General features: G+C 49.1%; 1 long non-coding RNA gene and 1 pseudogene across 1 annotated transcript in view; both read right to left on the minus strand.

The window, feature by feature from the left end:
* LOC137645625 (uncharacterized) overlaps window positions 1-19,408 on the minus strand; it is a 71,905-nt gene that overhangs the window by 19,540 nt on the left and 32,957 nt on the right. The window lies entirely within an intron of this gene.
* LOC137646205 (5S ribosomal RNA) lies at window positions 788-906 on the minus strand (annotated as a pseudogene).

Below are 19,408 nucleotides of genomic sequence, written 5' to 3' on the forward strand. Positions count from 1 at the left end.
ATCTTGCCAGAGTCTCGGGGTCTGAGACTGGGGGGGAAGAACAGCGGAAGCTTGAGGTTCCAAGCTGTCGCGATCAGGTCCCCCAGACCAGGAGTTGCTGGTTACCCAAGGTCAAAGACCCCCAGGTACACTCTCTCTACGAGGCTCTGCTCGGATAGTCGGAGAGAACATTCCCCTGCCTGGAATGAGAGACCCGATGGTGGTATTGAGAGAATCTCAATCATCCCGGTATCTCTACTGCAAGATGTGAAGGTGTGAAAATGCGTCCCCTGCTGGTTAGAATACGCCAGAATTATGAAGTCGACGCGCACGGGGTGACTCGGCAGGAGCTGTAGGATCTGTAGAGGGGCCAGACTAAGGCCCCTAAGCCTGCCTGAATGATGGAGAGGTATCCTTCAGGTCTTGACCATAGGCCTGGACAGGAACATGCGCCCCCCCCCTTTCCTTTGACGAGTCTGAGAACAGCATCAAGAATGTGGGGAAAGGACGAGAATATCCACTACCATCAAGAGGCTCCATAGGTCAACACCCATTGCAGGTCTAATAGTTCCGCTGGTCCCATAGGGGCCAGGAAGTCCGGTTAAACGTTGCCTGAAGCCACCGGAACTTGGACCGCCCCACATGGAACTTATCCTGAGGCGACCGTTCGGACTATAGACGGGTCAATGAGGAAAGGAGAACTAGGAAACGTTCCAAGGTAGGGCTGAAAGCTCTGCTCGACTGAGAACAGGTACTGCGACTCTCCTCAGTCTTGCCACAGTCAACTGAAAGGAAGGCTCGGAGGATGTGGTAACAGAATCTGGCGTCCCCAGGTGGTCACCCATCCAAGTACCGACCAGAACCGACGTTGCTTAACCTCGCTGGACGGACGAGAAGCGGGGTTTCCAACGTGGTAAGGCCGTTGACTCAATATCATGGCCAGATACTCCAGATGTTGAGGCAGAAGAAGAGAAGGCTCCAAGCAAAATACCATGAACCCACACTCATGGTAAGCATCCGGAAGCTTGTCCCGGCGCTGAAGAAGGTCGAACCCGAGCCTACCGGAGTTGACCAGCCCTCCAAACAGCAGAGGAGGCGGAAGCCTGCACCTGAGCGGCCATGAGGAAGGCAGGGAGAGTTCTCTGGGGAAAAAAACCTGCTATGCCACGGCGGGATAGCCACACTGCATCATAAGCAGGAATACTTGCAGTCTAGGCTGAATTCGACGAGCTCCCTGGAAGATGGATGGAATGGAAACTGAAAGTACCCGTCCTTCCGATCCAGGGTTTAAGGAGTCCTGTCGCCTCGTTACCAGTCTGATCGATTCTGCTGTTCTACGCTGGCCGAAGTTTGTTCGACAAACTTGATCAGAGCTGAGAGTTCGACTACGGAACTCCCCTCTCAGATCCTTCCTTACAAGAAAGGATCGACTGAAGAGGCCAGGGGTGAAGCCGTCGATGATCCTATGGAAGACCTTCGCCTAAGGTATGGATCATTCTGCCCAACCGGGCAACTCTTGCTGACGCTATGGCATAGAGGTTCAGAGACACTGAATTCGCTGACAAAGACGGCAGGCGCGATATCCTTGGCTGATCACAGAGATTGTGCGGGAATGGGCATCGGGAAGCTGTCATTCGGATGAGTAACCTTAAGCATCCTCCCAGCGAAAAACCTGCAATCCTAGAGTTCGTGAACTCTGCCGCTCCTTTTAGGACTATGCCCCCCCGGGGAAGCCTCCCGTGCCATCTGTTCCTGACAGGAGGAAACTGCAATTGGACACCTTGTCCCAGTTGTCGTAGCCGATAACTTAGGCCGACGTGGTTGAAAGAAAAGGGCGCTGGAGCCCTGCACAGTCTGGAAGAAAGCGCCTTGGAGGAGTGAAAACGGAAGTCGATTTCCTCCGCACAGCCGCTGTCTAAGTCTCTGTCCTTGGGCACAAACAAACTCTTCTCAAGGATGGAAGGGTGTCTGAGGTCATCGACCTCCACAGATGAGACACCCGAAGGAAGCCCTCAGTCAGCGCGTCCAGATGGTACAACATCGAGCTTGTCCGCAAGTTAGATACTTAACGACGAAAGGCCAAGGTGCCTGAGCTCGAGAGGAGGAAAGTACCCATGATCTTCCTGTAGCTTCCTTGAACCAAACTTCGGGCCGTAACCGAGGAGGGAAAGGACCTGGTAAGCCCCCAGAGGAAGGGGTAAGCAGTCACCCCTTGTCCGATGGAGAAATCTCGAACGGAAAGCCCCCCGCCAAAAATCCTTCCAGGGAATGACGGGGAAGGGCTAACCCAGGTTCTGGAAAGAGGAGTGTTGCTCAGATCTCCCTGAAGTTTCTCCTATTCTTGCAAGTGCCATGCTCTGCGTTTACGGGGTGAGGCCGTGTTCTGGAAATACGCTCCAGAAGAACTCCCCAGGCTGGCCATGCTGCGAAAACCCCAATGGGAATCGTGGTCGCAATCGCCCTGGAGCTCGCGCAATGGTAATTCAAAGATTTGCGCGTGGGCGAACGTGGAAGCGCCCATGCGCGGTAACGCAGGAACACAAACGAAGGTGAGCGAAGGAGCGCAGAAGGAGGGCGAGCGTGGTAGGAAGGGCGAGAGCTGGTGGTCGGCGAGCGATAACCCATAGACGAGCAATGGATACTGCAAGAAATAAGCCGACGTTTGTGCGAAGAAACACTGTAGGTTCGAGCGACGGAACACCGTCGGTTCGCGCGACGGCGTGCGACGGAACACCGTCGGTTCGCGCGACGGAACACCGTCGGTTCGCGCGACGGAACACCGTCGGTTCGCGCGACGGAACACCGTCCGTCCGCGCGATGGAAAACCGTTGGTTCGCGCGCGGGCGAACATTGGAGAGAATGGGCGCGGACGCGCATGAGCGTAGACGTGCAGGCACGTGGGCGTATGGGCGCGGACGCGCATGAGCGTAGACGTGCAGGCACGTGGACGTATGGGCGCGCAGGCGAATAAACGCGCGGGCGCACAGGCAAGCGGTCGCGCAGGTGAACGGTTGCGCGGGCGCGCAGGCGAGCGGTCGCAAGGGTGGGCAGATGAATGAGCGCGAGTCCGAGGCGGCGAACGCAAGCGTTAGCGCAATGGCGAGGAAACGCGCTGCCGCGTGGGCGAGGAAGACCGCTGGCGATATGGATCAACAGGCGATCGGTGGTGAGCGCTAACGCGCAGGTTGGCAATGGCGCGTTGTGGCATGCCGACGCGATGGTGAGCAGCATGCACAGGTGAGCGATCGCGCAATGGCGAGCAGCATGCGAAGGTGAGCGATCGCGAGCAGCATGCGCAGGTGGGCGATCGCGAGCAGCATGCGCAGGTGGGCGATCGCGAGCAGCATGCGCAGGTGGGCGATCGCGAGCAGCATGCGCAGGTGGGCGATCGCGAGCAGCATGCGCAGGTGGGCGGTCGCGCGATGGCGAGCAGCATCCGCAGGTGGGCGGTCGCGCGATGGCGAGCAGCATCCGCAGGTGGGCGGTCGCGCGATGGCGAGCAGCATCCGCAGGTGGGCGGTCGCGCGATGGCGAGCAGCATCCGCAGGTGGGCGGTCGCGCGATGGCGAGCAGCATCCGCAGGTGGGCGGTCGCGCGATGGCGAGCAGCATCCGCAGGTGGGCGGTCGCGCGATGGCGAGCAGCATCCGCAGGTGGGCGGTCGCGCGATGGCGAGCAGCATCCGCAGGTGGGCGGTCGCGCGATGGCGAGCAGCATCCGCAGGTGGGCGGTCGCGCGATGGCGAGCAGCATCCGCAGGTGGGCGGTCGCGCGATGGCGAGCAGCATCCGCAGGTGGGCGGTCGCGCGATGGCGAGCAGCATCCGCAGGTGGGCGGTCGCGCGATGGCGAGCAGCATCCGCAGGTGGGCGGTCGCGCGATGGCGAGCAGCATCCGCAGGTGGGCGGTCGCGCGATGGCGAGCAGCATCCGCAGGTGGGCGGTCGCGCGATGGCGAGCAGCATCCGCAGGTGGGCGGTCGCGCGATGGCGAGCAGCATCCGCAGGTGGGCGGTCGCGCGATGGCGAGCAGCATCCGCAGGTGGGCGGTCGCGCGATGGCGAGCAGCATCCGCAGGTGGCCGGTCGCGCGATGGCGAGCAGCATCCGCAGGTGGGCGGTCGCGCGATGGCGAGCAGCATCCGCAGGTGGCCGGTCGCGCGATGGCGAGCAGCATCCGCAGGTGGGCGGTCGCGCGATGGCGAGCAGCATCCGCAGGTGGGCGGTCGCGCGATGGCGAGCAGCATCCGCAGGTGGGCGGTCGCGCGATGGCGAGCAGCATCCGCAGGTGGGCGGTCGCGCGATGGCGAGCAGCATCCGCAGGTGGGCGGTCGCGCGATGGCGAGCAGCATCCGCAGGTGGGCGGTCGCGCGATGGCGAGCAGCATCCGCAGGTGGGCGGTCGCGCGATGGCGAGCAGCATCCGCAGGTGGGCGGTCGCGCGATGGCGAGCAGCATCCGCAGGTGGGCGGTCGCGCGATGGCGAGCAGCATCCGCAGGTGGGCGGTCGCGCGATGGCGAGCAGCATCCGCAGGTGGGCGGTCGCGCGATGGCGAGCAGCATCCGCAGGTGGGCGATCGCGCGATGGCGAGCAGCATGTGCAGGTGAGCTAGTAGCTGGCGAACCATGTTCCTTCAGAAGTGTTAGAGAACGTTGGCGTGCCGGCTGTAACACACACGGGCGATCCGGAGATCGCCGAGAGACAGGTGATCGCTGGCGAGCTGATGATCGCTGACGAGCAGAAGGCCGCGTGGAAGCCTGCGCATAGAAGAATAGTCCTTGACCCGGACCTGAACCGAAGTTCTAGATCGCGAGGGCGAACGTGGGCGCACAGGGCGCGTAACAGGAACCAACAGGAACAGCAGGGATGATCATCATAAGAGCGCTGACGAACAGGAGAGCGCTGATGAGCAGGAAAGCGCCTGTGCGCTAACACTGAGCAGGAGCAGGAGAGAACACAGCAGAAGGGCGCGCAGGGGAACCCTGACACGCAAGGGAAGAACCCCCGTGGGAGGCAACCCTTTGCCCCGAAGGAATCGTTGTCCGCCGGGAGACTCATGTCCGTCGGAAGACCGTTGTCCGTCGGGAAGACCGTTGCCCGTCGGAAGACGAGATCAGACTGCTGTCCATCTGCACCAAGGCGGAAGATCAAGAAAAAGGAGTTGTAGGCTGCAAACGGAGATTCAAAAAGGCACCTCTTAGCACCCTTATAGGGAGATGAGAGGCCCTTACGACGAGGCGGACGGTGGGCCTTACAGCGAGGGCGGCCAACAGCAACAGCAACAGAAGAATCCTCCGAAGAGGAGTCTCTATGAGTGTACTCTCTCGCGAACGAAAGAGAAGCACTTCGTAGAAGAGACTGGTCAGCCAGTGACCTAAAAGGAGCAATCCTCCGAAGAGGAGCTCCTGCAGTTGCCCAGCCCCTTGAGCGAAACTGCAGGTGTAATCGCACGAAAAAAAGGCAAGAGAAGAACCCCCCAAAAGGGGAAAAACTCAAGCCTGGACAGGAAAAACTTCCCTCGGAAGGAAAGTTACCTGCCCAAGGAGGCAAGCCTCCTGAGAGTAATAAAATGAACTGGAGAGCTGTCCGTCGTCACGGGAGTACTTCCAGTAGAAGGAGACACGCCCCTGACGAAAATACAAGGGGGGAGGCAGCAACAGCAGAATCCCCAGGCCTCAACAAGACAGCTCACACCGTTACCATATTACAGAAACGAACTAGATCGGTAACTGTAAAAAAATAAAACAAAAAAACATTAGTAGACATTCATTCCCCCGGGAAGGCTCCGAAGAGGAATCCCGAGGGAAAGGAAACAAGAATTACACAACAGGCACGTGCCCTCACAACCACTTACACTCACGGAAGGAGAGCTGTAACCAAAACAGAATTATAACAATTATAATTATGTAACTATGTAATTATGTAATTTAAAAATGAATGAACACTAAAGAAAGAACGAAAACCCCGAAAGGAATCGTTCTACAAGCTGAAAAAAAAAAAAAAAAAAAAAAAAACTACAATTAGATTCATAAACTAATTGAGACAAACGTATGGCGTAGCAAACCCCCCCCCCCCCCCCACGGAAAGGAAGCTACAAGGGCGTAGTAACACGTAGTAAAAGGGTGAACGACCTCAAGAGAGAGAGAGAGAGAAAGACATAAGTCAAACTCGATCGCCACCCATAAAATTACGCCGTGGTGGCCTAACTGCCGAGGACTCCACGTAGATATCGTACACTACACACACAACTCTGAAAAGGAAACTTACTGATTTCTTTACTCAAATATATATACAAACATGAAAACATGTTTATATATATATTGAGTAAATGAAAAGTAAGCGATTAAGTAAAGACAAAACAAACAATGGCTGCCAAGAGAGGACCAAGACAGAGACGTCTGTCACAGTCCGAGCCAAAAGTGAAAGTGAGCAATCATCTGTGTGTGAGGGGGGGGGGGGGGGGGGCCAGGGTTAGCTAGCTACCACTCCCCTACCCCCCCCCCCCCCCCCCCGCTAACTAGCGCGGGGGTAATACACCCTCGTTAAATTCTAATGGCTCGCCATTTCAGCTGCGCTAAAAGGTAAACCCATTGTAAATAGCGTGGTTTGTATTTCGGTTATGGAACAAATTACTACTTTTGAGTAGATTCACATCGGACAAAATTTGGTGTCTGTCCGCTGCCAGCGATTCCACTCTCGAACCAAGAGCCTGGATCGCTGTCATCATATCCTTTATTGTTGGTTCAGATTGAATAGGATTAGGTTCAGGATCTACCACTATCAAGGAATTAGGTTCAAAGACATTTGAAAATGATACATCCCTTGAACGGGAGGAACTACGTCTAATTCTATCCCTTTCCAATTTACGAGAGTTGCGATCATAAGCTAACCATTGACTCTTGGATAAATCAAAACACTCTTAACATCTATCCTCAAAATTACATATTTTACCCCACCATTTAATGCAAATTGAATAGGGATCCACCAAGGCTTTTGCAAGCCGAGTTTTACACCCTTTAATGCCCTTCCTATATGAAGGGGAGGGGTCTGCCATTTTGGAAATGTAAATAGAGAGATCAATTCAAGCAAGGGTCAAAATTAATTCAAATTAATTCAAATCAGTAGATATCCAAGAGAATCCGTAAGCTAGTCCAATAAATGCTAAAGTCAAAACCAATAACAATTGTACATCACCAAGAACACTGTTAATTCCTGATAAACGGCAAGTGAATTTCAAGCTCTTGCCAATATGGCGGCAGAAAGAAATCTGAGACTAGGAGGGATAGTTCGGCCTAGCTCCATGGTGGCCCTAGTGTATACCTGGCATATACATGTGATGGGCGCGAGTTTTGAATTTTCTGCCAGTCAGAAAGAATAAAGCTATTATATATAACCAGCGGGTGAGTTTAAATGTTAAAACTTTTCCCATTATGGCCAAAAAGGGGCTATAAGCATCACTTTGCTGTTCACAGAGCTCTGGAACTCGTTTAACACCTGCTAAATCATGGCAAACAGGGGGGAAATGTGTAAAGATCCAGATTTGACCAACCTCATATAACAAAACTATCTTCCAAACTAAGGGATTCAACATGGGTAAACAAACAATTCCCTTCTTCATGTTCAGTAATGTGGCAAACATTAAGGGCGACGCCACCACTTCCTAATCGCTTGACAAATCAAGGGATATTCATTTGGTAAAAACCAATTCTTCTTGCTCAACTGGTCTGTTAGTACATTTGATCTTCCTGGAATGAATTTCAGAAGTAAAGTGATTCCTCTAAGGCTCTTCCCTGATGACAGTTTATATGCTATCCGATACAGGGAAGGCGATCTTGTACTTCCTTGGTTTCTGATGTAGGCAAGTACTGTACTGTTGTATTGTCCGAAAACACCGGTACTGTCTTCCCTTCAACAAGTGATTCCTGATCTTGAAGTCTTGAATAATGCAAGTAAATCTAGGCAATTGATGTGTAGTTTCTGTTTCTTGTGGAGTCTATATCCCCCGAGAGATGCAAGTGGTCCAGTGTTGCTCCCCAACCTTTCTGTGACTCAGCTGTGAACAGGGATAGGTTTGGCATTTTCAACTCCAAAGAGACTCCCTGTGACAGGCGACTGATCATCTCACCACTCAAGTAGTAGAAGTTGATTTACCATTGAAACAATAGTTACAGAATCTAACTCCATTGTCTTATTCCAATGCAATTCCTCTACAGAAGCCATGGTTCCTAGGCATCTCAACCAAATTCGCAGCACCATGCGTTTCGATGTCCAGAATCTTTGTAGCATAAGAATAAAGGACTTGATCCTCTACTCCTTACTGACAGACCTGACCTGGAACTGCTGCTACCATTATTCCCAAATATAGAATTTTCTTTGTTGGATCCAGGATAGAATTCCTGACATTGACTCCAAGAGGGACATATTGACATTGACAAGACCCCAGCCTACCCAACAACCTGAGTAACCAAACTTCTTGAACTCGAATCCTCTCCTATGAATAACTTCAAATCAACCAATCGTCTAGGTACAAAAGAACTCTAAAGTTCCAGTAACCTTAACCATTTTGTGATGGAAGCCATCAATTTGGTGAACATCTGTGAGGCGGTCCTGATCCCAAAACAAAAGCACTTGAACTGATACACCTTTGATCCATTGAAATTGAAAAAAATTAAGGTATTCTCTTGAATTTAGATAAATTGGAAGGTGAAAATATGTATCCGATAGGTCTATCAAGAACATGAAATCCTTTCGTTTGATCACTCCCAGAATCGTTGAGTGTGTTTAAAGGTTAAAGGTGTCTGGTTTCAGTTCCAGTTCCATCAGAATAGATGCTCATCAAAACGTCAGCCGGGCAAGCCCAACCCCCCACTGTGGTGCCCTACCACAGCAGTAGCCTCCCCAGTAAAAAGCTTAAACTCACGGCCCTGGGTGGGGATCGATCTCTTGCCACGCGAATGCGAGGCAAACACGTTACTACTGTACTAGCCAGGAGGCATGGATAACTTTGTAATCACTGAAATCTGTGCGCAGACATCTAGAAATGGTCTCCACCCTCCTGAGCTTTTGGGAACCAAGAATATCCTGTTGTAGAACCCTGGGGAACGGTTTAAGATATCTTCTATCACATCCTTCTCTAAAAGATTTGCAATTTCTATTTGCAGTAACGGAGCTTTTACTATATTGGTAAGATACTGCAACTTGGATACACAGGAACAGATTCAGATTCTTCAATAAAGGAGAATTGGTAGTTAGAGTACTCTGGTAGCCTTCTCTAACCACAGCCAAGACTGCCGGGTTAAGCTATAGTTTTTCCCAAATGGGGAAGTAGTAAGACAGTCTTCCCCTTAACAGACTAACGTTGGAATGACTGTCATACTGTTTTACAATAAGGTTTTCGAGTTCGGTTGGCAATCTTTCTTGAAATGTCTACTGCAACGGAATTTTGTTGTGCTGTTGCTTGAATGATAGGGCCTCCTTGCTAGCCCGTCTGAGCTTGAGAGATTTGACCTGTAACTGGAAGGTTGGGTATTTTTATAATCCATCCTCAGACATCAGTTTCAGTCCTGTTTTTTACCTAAGCTAATACTTTATCAATGTTAACTCCATCCAGCACACAGGTTCCAAGTTTTTTTTTATGCCTTTGATACTGAACCTACCATAAAATTACATACCTGTTCTCTTCTCTTAATCACGCAACACATTAAACAGAAAATTTCTCTTTTACTTGATAAGAAACAACCCCTAAAACAGAATCTGCAAAGGTAAGTGATTCAATTACAGTCCCTATCTGATCCGATTACTATACCTACAAATAATCTCTTTAGTTAACCAACTTGCATAACCTGAATTTAGAGATTTTCTTTTATTAGGCACAATGATTGGATCAAGACAGGCCACTAAATCTCCATCCAAGTTGAGGTTAGGTGCCCTATTTGTCTTGAACAAGCTAGTATGTCTCTATGTTAAAGAGGGTCTAAGCATGAAACTGAATATCCAGCCTTCCTATGAACTCAAGACAACAATTCTGTACATCTGTCCATAACTAAGTTGGATATTTGAGATGTGTAAACTGTCTTGAAAGTATCTTCTTTTTCTTATCTGGTAGAATAAGAGACTTAGGAACTTACCTTTAGAGAACCATGACTTATGAACGTCACCTGTGTGTGACACTGTGAACGTTGTAGAGCACACCCCTCGCTTGTAGCTCGTTTGTACATTGTTTACATGCCAAATACAAATGGAAATCGTTCCCATTTATGTACAAACGATCCGAGGGAGAAGTCATTGTTAAAAGACATTATTGTAAGTGATGCAACGAGCTGAGTGATAATGTGGTGACTAGTGCCAGCCAAGGGTAAACTAAACGTGGCCATAACAAAAGTGAACGGACTTGAATCTAATGCAACCGGGAATTGTCAAGAACAGTGTTGCTGTGTATTAAAGTTAAGTCTGTTACTAGATCTACCTGATTGTGTGTCCCTACACCACGATATGAACAAACCTGCAAACCTGTGGAGAACGTGAATACAGCAAAAAGGACTCAAAAGGTCAGTAGTATCCAAATGGTTTACAGTGATTAAAGTGAGTCACTCTGTCAGTAATTCCCTAGTAGGTAATTCACAGTGATAAGCAGCAAAATGGCCGCACAAAGCATTGGTTTCCCAGTGCCTGGATGCACCTATCGAACCGAGGCATCCACAGAGCCCATCAATACCGCAGCGCTCCTGAACGCACACACAACGACTCATGCCCAGGGCCCAGTAGCTCAATACCACCCGCCAAGCACCAAGGTTGAAAAACTTAAGCGCCCAACGATATCAGCGGCCGGCACGAGTGGGGAGTGGGACTATTTCCTAACTCGTTGGGGCGAATATCGCAAGGGAACCGGGCTCGAAGGCGATGATGTTGTGGTACAGCTCCTTAAATGTTGTGAGGAAAGCCTACGCAAGGACATCACCAGCGCCGCGGGGAGGAGCCTGGTAGGCGAATCGGAGGATGCGGTGCTTAGTGCGATAAAAGCCCTCGCGGCGCGCGGGGAGAACGCAATGGTGGCGCGGGCGGCTCTCTCAAACATGCGACAGGGCCGCGAGGAACCGATACGGGCATTTCACGCCCGCGTGAAGGCCCAAGCAAACACGTGCAAATACGTCAGGAGGTGCATATGTGGACTAAGCGTAAACTTTGCGGACGACGTGATCAAAGATGTGCTTGCACGAGGTATCACTGACTAGGACATCCAGCTGGATCTACTTAGCGACCAGCGGCAGGAGATGTCGCTGGAGGAAACGATCAGGTTCATCGAAGCGAAAGAGTCTGGTAAGCAGTCTGCGTCCCGATTGCTGGACACCCACAGTCATGGCGCGGAGGCTGTCACCAGCTCCTATCGCCGCATCAAGCGCTAAACCGCGGTAAACAGGGGTGATGCACGTCAGACGGATGCAAGAGACGGTGGCAGACAAGCTGTTTGCGGGTACTGTGGTGAGAAGGGCCATGGCAAGAATGCGCCCTGGCGAATCAGGAAGACTGAGTGCCCGGCTTACAGTAGAAAGTGCCGCAAATGTAATCTCGATAACCACATAGAGCGAATGTGCCGGAGTAAATCGGCGGCTGAATCTGCCAACACAGACGCATGCGACGAACAGACGGCAGCATCCATAGAGTTGTGTGCTGTGTCAGATATCCGAACGATTGACGGTGAACAGTTGCTAGCACTAGATCACCACCTGTATGACAACATGTAAGGGCTCAGGAGGAACTCCCAACCGCAGCCGTTCATAAACCTTCGACTCAACATCCATGCAGGGGATTATCTCGCCCTGGGATTCAGACCGGTCAAGCGCGCAAGACCTGCAACACTCCCTGCCCCATGGCCGACACCGGTTGCCAGAGTTATCTGGTCGGGGTTAACGTTATCGAGCAGATGGGCCTGACGACCGCGGACCTGCTCCCGGTCTCGATGAGAATGAAGGCTGCGAATAAACAAGATATCCGTATCTTAGGGGCAGCCATCGTCCGATTCTGCGGAACACACGCCGGAGATCCGCAAACCGAATCTCGGCAAATAGTGTATGTCACGGATTCAACCGACAGTGTGTTCTTGTCACGCAGCGCCTGCGTCGATCTTGGCATAATCTCCAAGGATTTCCCCACACTGGGTGAGATGTCGTGCAGTGCGGCAACCACAGACAATTGTACACCGCAAAATGATACATGTGACAATGGCGTGACATCTCAATGCAATTGTCCTCGGCGCACGGCGCCCCCACCTAAACCTACGTCTATCCCCATGCCAGCCACAGAAGGTAACAGGGAGGCCATTCAACAATACCTGAAGGAACTTTATGCCTCCAGCACATTCAACACGTGCATCCACCAGCCCCTCCCCATGATGGCGGGCCCACCGATGCGCTTGATGGTTGACTCAGATGCTAAGCCCGTTGCCCATCACACCCCCATTCCAGTAGCGTTACACTGGCAAGAAACCGTGAAAGCAGGTCTGGACCAAGACGTCAAAATGGGAGTTATCGAGCCAGTGCCCGTAGGAGAGCCGGTGACATAGTGCCACAGAATGGTAATCTGCGCCAAGAAGACGGGGAAGCCTAGAAGGACGGTAGACCTTCAGGCTCTCAATGCTCATGCCACTCGTGAAACACACCACACCCAATCGCCCTTTCATCAGGCCCGTTGTGTCCCACCGGGGAAACTAAAAACAGTGTTTGATGCCTGGAATGGATACCACAGTGTACCACTGCACAAGGAGGACCGCCACATGACCACCTTTATCACACCCTGGGGCAGATATCGATACTGTGTCGCCCCACAAGGCTATGCCACGTCAGGCGATGGCTACTCAAGACGATATGATGAGATAGTATCCGACGTCCGTGACATGACGAAATGCGTTGATGACACATTACTGTGGGCCGACACTATTGAGGAAAGCTTCTACCAGGCAGTCACTTGGCTCGACGTCTGCGGGAGAAACGGCATCACCCTCAACCCCGACAAATTTTTGTTTGGCTGTCGCGAGGTAGAATTCGCCGGCTTCACCATCTCAATGGACAGTGTTCGCCCTTGTGCGAAATACCTGCAGGCAATATCAGACTTCCCACGCCCGAAGAACATTACCGACGCTCGATCGTGGTTTGGCCTAGTAAACCAAGTGTCTTATGCTTTCAGTATGACTGAGCGCATGCTCCCGTTCCGCGAGCTACTGAAACCCGACAAGGCATTTACGTGGACCGACGATCTTGAAAGCGCATTCCAAGCATCTAAAGAGGCCATTGTAGATGAAATTACCAACGGGGTGCGCATCTTCGACAAAACCAAGCCGACATGCCTTGCGACCGATTGGTCTAAAGAAGGCATTGGGTTCTGGCTGTTCCAAAAACATTGCCAATGCCCAACAGACAAGCCATTCTGCTGCCGCGAAGGTTGGAAGGTGACCCTAGTTGGGAGTCGTTTCACGCACCCAGCCGAATCCAGGTACTGTATGCCGCGATAGAGGGGGAAGCCCTGGCGGTAGCCGATGCCCTTGACAAATCACGCTACTTTGTCCTCGGCTGCTCAAACCTGGTCATTGCGGTAGATCACAAGCCACTATTAAAGGTGTTGGGGAACCGATCCCTGGATGACATCCCGAATCCCCGCCTGCACAACCTAAAGGAGAAGACACTGCGCTACCGCTTCCGCATCGTATACGTGCCAGGGATGCGCAACAAAGCAGCTGATGCCATTTCACGTCATCCAAGAGGCGACACCAACTCAGAAAAACTGTATCTCCCTGACGACAATGCATCAGTCTGCGACCACTCCATACCGTCGGTCCACCACGATATCCTTGCCGGCATACGCATGAGGGACTGTGACACATGCACAATTGAAGAGCCCGCATACCTCACAGCCCTAGATTCCCTTCCAGCGGTCACCTGGGACCGTGTACGGGGATCTACAGCAAGCGATCCCGCCCTTCACGTGCTCACAGAGCTCATCGAACATGGGTTCCCGACATCAAAAGATGATATGCCACAACACCTCCGTGCGTACTACCACCTACGGAACGAGCTCATCACCTTCGACGGTGTCGCATTGTTCAAAGATCGTGTTATCATCCCAACGTGCTTGCGCCAGGGTGTCCTATCCGCATTACATTCGGCACATCAGGGTGTTTCCATGATGACTGCTCGTGCAGAGGCATCAGTGTACTGGCCAGGCATTACCGCAGACATACAGGCGACTAAAGATAACTGTGAGGATTGCCACCGCATGGCCCCCTCCCAACCATCCGCCCCCCCCTACCCAACCCGTCTTACCTGTTTACCCATTCCAGTCAATGTGTGCCGACTACTTCACTCACAAGGGCGCCCACTACCTGGTAATTGTGGACCGATACTCGAACTGGCCACTTATATCAAAGTCTACCAGTGGTGCCAAAGGACTAATTGACAACCTGCGCCGTGCATTCGTCACGTACGGAATTCCTGAGGAACTTGCCAGCGATGGTGGGCCAGAATTCACGGCAACCGAAACACGTGGGTTCTTGAGACTCTGGGGTGTCCACCACCACTGTCATCAGTAGCATTTCCACACAGCAATTGCCGAGCGGAAATCGGAGTGAAAACGATGAAGCGCCTGATTACTAACAACACGGGGACAAATGGAGACCTAGACACAGATGCCGTTCAGAAAGCAGTCCTCCAGTACAGGAACACTCCAGACCCAGTCACAAAAATCTCCCCAGCCATGTGCGTCTTCGGTCACCCGATCCGCGATCTCATCCCTATCCTTCCTGGGAAGTACAACCCCCACACCACATGGCGCGAAACCCTGACATCCAGGAAAGAAGCCCTACGCAAGCGCCATGTCCGCATGATGGACACTTGGTCACAACACACTCGCCGTCTGCCACCCCTACGGGTTGGTGACCATGTTCGCATCCAGAATCAAACTGGCCGACATCCCACCAAATGGGACAGGACCGGGACAGTCGTCGAGGTAAGGCAGTACGACCAGTACGTGGTAAAGGTTGATGGCTCGGGCCGAGTATCGCTGCGCAATCGGAAATTCCTGAGAAAGTTCACACCGGTTACGACCCCGACAGAGCCGCAAAATATAACCTATGGTGGCATACCCCTTCAACCACCCGCAAGCGCGGCCGCGACCAAGCCGAAGGAGACTAACCGACACGTATCAACACCGCCGGACCCGCCTGCTGACCAACTACAACTGCTGGCTGACCGACATTACCCAACATCAGTCGATCAACCTCCCCCACTCATGCCTGTAAAGCTGGCCAACCACACTCGCCAGCTTATACACACAACGCCGAACGACCAAACTCCACTGCCCCCACCAGCAACACCAAGTCGTGTCAGACCTTCAACGCCAGCCGCTCCACCCCAACTAGAAAATCCCATCCCACCAATTGGTCTCGCCGTGGGCCGGCCATCCAGGACTGTCCAAACGCCCAAATGGCATGAAGACTATGATTTTTCATCTCATGCTTAACATGTCTATGTCCAATGTCGTAGAATGCTCGATCGACTGATAATAATATCAGGTCAGACATTGCATTACTTTCATCAGTGTAATTATTGCTTTGTGTAACTTGAACTAGTTTGAAGAATGTTTGATCAACCTATTATTAGATTAGATGTCATATTACCATCCTCATTACATTCATTTATCAATATGATTTACAGAACTATCAGGCTGTTCAGTGAAGATTTTCCATTTTAAACTCAATGACCCAGTTAATTACTGTTCAAACTTAATCAGTCTCTTCCTAGCCGATCAAGACTTGGGAGGAGATAGAGAACCATGACTTATGAACGTCACCAGTGTGTGACACTGTGAACGTTGTAGAGCACACCCCTCGCTTGTAGCTTGTTTGTACATTGTTTACATGCCAAATACAAATGGAAATCGTTCCTATTTAACCTTAATCATTTTATTGGGGTACACCTCTGCAATAAGGTTACGCAAAGATTGAAAAGGCGATACTTACCGACTTTCATTGTCTGCAGAGCCATCTGTGTGAACATCAGCCAATTTCCAGGTTTGCTTACCCTTTGTAATGAGGGTAGCTGCGGGAGCGTGAAGACTCGTATTATCTTTGGATGTACTGTCATTATATTAGTGCCTACATTAACTCCAGTAGGACTATAGCGAGACAAACTAGTGGCTGAGCTTGCAAGCGAACAGCAAAGACTATAGTGTGAAATAGGATGAGAACAATCCAAATAAGTTGAAACTTTGTTCACCTCTTCAGAATTTAAGGGAATCACATAATATGCAATATGCCACGCCATCTACATTTAGTAATATGAGACTTTTTACTACTTTTAAGGGGAGAAGCATTTATTTTATCGAGTGGAGGGATTTTATGATCTGTAAAACCTGCACAGTCTTCTGCCTCATAATCGTGCTGTCTAGGATTGTGGAATTCCATGAGTTTGGCTGCAGAAGGAAATAGATTATGTAAAGATTTCTGGGCTCCGACACGTAACGCCCAGTGAAATGCTCCTTTAGCACCATTTCTAAGGTATATAACTGCTATATATTACCAGAGAAAAAATTGCATAGGGATGCCAGGTTGAACCCAGCTCGATCACCTATAAAAGGTGTCGATATATAATACTGGGGCGTGATAAATCACAACCAGAGGCCTCACACCATTTAGATATCTCCTGTCAAAATCCCCGAACAGCGAGGTGCCGTTCCACCTCCCACTACTACAGTACCAACAATCCCACGCCAGTGACTTCACTCCTTTTATAGCACGCAGTTTGTTAACAATTCTTTGTGTTGTGTGTAAATTTCGCTGTTTTTCTCTGGATTTACCTCAAGATGTCCGACTCCACTGTCCCTACATCTAAGTTAAGTACCAGAGTTATGAGTTTTGAGATTTTGGAGGGGGCCTTGTCCGTTTTTGTTTATATTATTCAGTTTTTATTCACGACCTTGCTGGGTCTCCCTCGGTACAGGCTCCTTCCTCTCTCTCTCTCGTTCGTTCTAACGATTTTCAATTAGTCCTCCATACCGATTGTTTCTCGTTGTGAACTTTATGGATCTCCACGGTTCACACACCGTATCAATTTTATATTGTCCTGTTTTATGATATCAGTTATTTCATATTCATGTGCGTATATTGGAGGTTGGCATGCCTGATCGCCATCGGCGTTCTTTTCCACATATCATATCTTAGCTTATTTACGTTCTCACGCCACGGACTCGCTTACTATTTTAACATCATTCGTATGATTGCATTAGTTCGAGGGGCTTTCATGAGTCAGTTATTACAATTTAGTTTTCATTTTGTTAGCACTTCACTGACCCTGTGTTCTGTTGGTAGCCCTGCCTACTCCTAGCGCCGTCAGGCTTGTTCTTTTCTGTCTCTTGTTCGCGCCCTCGTTTGTTTTACGATTGATTTATAGCTAATTTTATTATTGTTATTATCATCCAGCATGCCTTCCTCTCTTATTTACCATGTGTTATGTTTTTTATAGTGTTTTTAACCTTTCCACGTGATCATATCACTCGTGGGTCTGGCAGGTTGGTATACCTGATATCGTCTCAGAGCCTACCTACTCCTAGCCTCCTCCCGCCGATATCTTATAAGCGCCTATGTTCTCCTCCCGGGGGCATCCGCTTTGCACGGGCGGTTTTCCGTTGTTCTGAGAGGCATTCTATTATTATTCATTAACGTACATTACGTTTCCCCACTACTCTACCCGGTCGTAGTCGTTTCTTTCCGTCGCTCGTTTGGCTGACGATCGGCGGGGAGTCTCGACTCGTTCCGTGGTACCTTGTCATGTTATTTAATATTAAGTTGTGTACGGGCTTCTCCCGCTTGGTCCCGCACTTCACGGACCCTTTTAAGATCCCCCCCCCTCTGTCATGCACCTCACGGACCTCATATAGATATATATAGTATATATGTTTAAAGACTTCCATTACGGGATCCCCGGGAGTAGCTTTTATTCATTACCATTCGGTCGAGTTTTTTAGTTGAGACCCGGAGCCAACGTTATTCATTATTACTTGGATTCCCTTTATATTTTAGTCACTTTTATCTATTATATACGATCCTAGTTCTCGACCTTGCCTTCCATGATATGCTCACGAATAAGGTTTGACTTAATTTAATTCATTAATTTAATTTGATTTAATAATTTTATAATCAAGTAAAGCTGTTATTTGATTTTTTAAACACCGGGGTCCCCTGGGGGGACCCCTAATTTGCCTTCATTCAATTATTAAGGCATTATATATGAATAATTTTTATCATTTATTTGATATATGACTTATAAAAGATTTATATCATTATTTTGGTATAGATACTTAAGCAATCCGGACCCCACGGTCCCGATTTGCTTACATTCAAGAAACTTTATGGCTATATATAAGATATGATATTGATATATAAATCTTCTATCATGATATTGATATCACTTAAGCACCCGAGGCTGAGCCCCTATTTGCTTTCCTTCAGGATTCCTAATGTATATATGGAAAACATTTTTATCATGATATTGATAGATAAATCTTTATCATGATCTTGATATCATTCAAGCACCTGGGGCCCCCGAGCCCCTATTTGCTTTCATTCAGGACTCCTGATGTATATATATACAAACATTTTTATCATCAGGATTCCTGATGTATATATATAAAACATTTTTCCCTCTCATTCAGGACTCCTGATTTATGTACTGTATATGGGTATAGATAGATAGATATATATATATATATATATATATATATATATATATATATATATATATATATATATATATATATATATATATATATATATGTATATATATATATGTATATATATATATATATATATATATATATATAAAACATTTCTATCATGATATTGATATGTAAATTTTTTAGCATGATTTGGCTATAATTTAAGAATTCGGGGCCCCGAGCCCCTATTTGCTTTCATTCAGGATTCCTGATGAATACATATAAAACATTTTTATCATGATATATATATATATATATATATATATATATATATATATATATATATATATATATATATATATATATATATATATATATATATATATATATATATATATATATATATATATATATATATATATATATATATATATATATATATATTTTAAGCACCGGGGCCTCCAGGCCCCTAATTTGCTTTCCTTTAAGATATTCATGTATCTTTTATTTTACAGACTGTATGCTGTGCATTGACGGCATGTGCCGCTGTCATCTTCCAACCCTGCGGCCATGACATGTGTCATTCACACGCCCACTGTTCTGTCCAAGTGGATGGCTTAGCTGTATGGCATCCAGACGCTTGTGTAGTCTGCTACACAATGACCTCCACTCTAACATCTGACTCAGTGAGTACATTTTCATTGATACAGACTTTAGGGAGTTAACATTAATTTTA

This window comes from Palaemon carinicauda, chromosome 8 (genome assembly GCF_036898095.1).
Source record: "Palaemon carinicauda isolate YSFRI2023 chromosome 8, ASM3689809v2, whole genome shotgun sequence".
Classification (NCBI taxonomy): domain Eukaryota; kingdom Metazoa; phylum Arthropoda; class Malacostraca; order Decapoda; family Palaemonidae; genus Palaemon; species Palaemon carinicauda.